The sequence below is a fragment of the Tupaia chinensis genome, unplaced genomic scaffold, assembly GCF_000334495.1.
Source record: "Tupaia chinensis unplaced genomic scaffold, TupChi_1.0 Scaffold000426_1, whole genome shotgun sequence".
In the NCBI taxonomy this organism is placed as follows: Eukaryota; Metazoa; Chordata; class Mammalia; order Scandentia; family Tupaiidae; genus Tupaia; species Tupaia belangeri.
Window position 1 is genome coordinate 3,850,274 of NW_006159931.1, and position 1,789 is coordinate 3,852,062.

At 43.5% G+C, this 1,789-nt stretch overlaps 1 protein-coding gene across 1 annotated transcript in view; it reads left to right on the plus strand.

Moving 5' to 3' along the window:
• STIM2 (stromal interaction molecule 2) overlaps nt 1-1,789 on the plus strand; it is a gene marked incomplete in the record, with an annotated part of 102,186 nt that overhangs the window by 93,820 nt on the left and 6,577 nt on the right.

The window sequence follows — 1,789 nt, forward strand, 5'->3', positions numbered from 1 at the left end:
AAAAAAAAAAAAAAAAAAAGTCTTGCTACAGATTCCAAATAACTGGTGACTGCTAGGGAAGACTGTGATAACACTGAGAACTGTAAAACTTAACCTGTGTGTCATTAGCACATTCTTGCAGTATACTGCACGTCATAATTTTTCTTTTGAGAAAGTGAGAACATAGAACTAAAAATTTCCAGGGTGTTTTCTTATTCTCTGATCTATGCATCATTATCAATAAATGAGAGAAAGTTATCATATTTTGTAGTTGCCTTCTAAGTTACAAATATTTCCATCTTATATTATTTGTGTTTAGAAAAACCTTGGACAATATTGAGGAGGTAATAACATTTAAAATATTCCCTGTAACTTTCCCTTTTTGATGTTTCAATCCATTGGTTTATTTGAATGACTCTTTCTGTTTGCATCATTCATCGATTTGCTCAGTAGATGAGTCTCACGTATCTCCTTTGTGCCCGGCACGCTGCTTGGCTGTTGCGATGCGATGTTGAACGTGGTACACGATGATCGCCTCTGTCATTTAGCCAGGTGGGGGACAGATAAGCCAGGTGCTGGGTGTGGGTGTGTGCTGAGGAAGTGTCCTGTGGAACACCAGGTGAACACAAGGGGGCGAATGCTGACCTCAGACTTGGAGCAGGTTGGAAAACTTCCTGGAGGAACTGCTGTTTAAGCAGCGACTGAAGCAGGAGTGCAAAGGAGAGATGGGAAAGGAGAGAGATATAATACTTCTTTAAAAAAAAAACATGCCAGGGGGTGCTTCTGCAGAGAGAGAGAGAGAGAGAGAGAGAAAGAGAGAGAGAGAGAGAGAGAGAGAGAGAGAAAGAAAGAATGCTCCCCATCGGGCCTGATCTCACTGCAGTCTGCTTTTCTCCATTCCTCTGGTCCCATCAAGATCCTTGGGCATGTGCACACATGCACCTGGTGTGTTTTTCAAGCCGCCAGGGTCAGGACTCCAACCACACACAGCCATGTGGGATTCAGCGTCGCCCACATAGCACTTAACCAGCTTGGCTCAAGAATGTATTTGTGAGGGGCTGGAAGAAGTATATTGTGTCTAGTGCTCTTGTTACAGAAGACAGAGACACACATGGGCTCCAGAATAAGGGTTAGATAGAGAGGTGGCCTATCCATGGAGTTTGACTGGAAGGGCTTAGACAGTAAAAGAGCATTTTCCTTCCCCATTTTAGAATGAGCATGCAGGTACAATGTGGAGGAGAAATGGAGGAAAAAGATCAGTTTGGAGCCTGGTACAGTAGTCTAGTGTAACTCACCGACAGTGGGGATATAGAGGATTGGACAGATTGAGAGAAATCAAGAAGGCAGACTCGGAAACACTTCATAGTTACCTAGATGTGGATTCCTCCTGTGGAGGACAGACTCCAGAGAGTTGTGTTTACAGGTCACGTATCTGGGTGGGTGGTGGTGTTACTACCTAACGTAAGTGATGGAGAAGGAGTTGGTTTGGGAGGAAAATGTGGAATTTAGTTTGGGCGTCTGTGACACATCTAAGTATCCAGTAGACAGTTGGATGTAGGAGTCTAAAGATCAGGACCAAGAGGGGCCAGCAGGTGGTGTGGTGGTTAAAGGCATTGGACATAGCTCACCACGGTTCAAATCTTGGACCTGGCAGCTTGCTTTCTCTCTGTCTCTCTCTGGCTTGCTCTGGTAAAATTTTAAAAAATGAAATAAAATACAGGAAATGATTCTTAAAAAAACAAAAAACAAAAAACAATCAGGACAAAGAGTGAACCTGGAGTTACAGATTTGGGCTTCCCTCCTCCTGCCT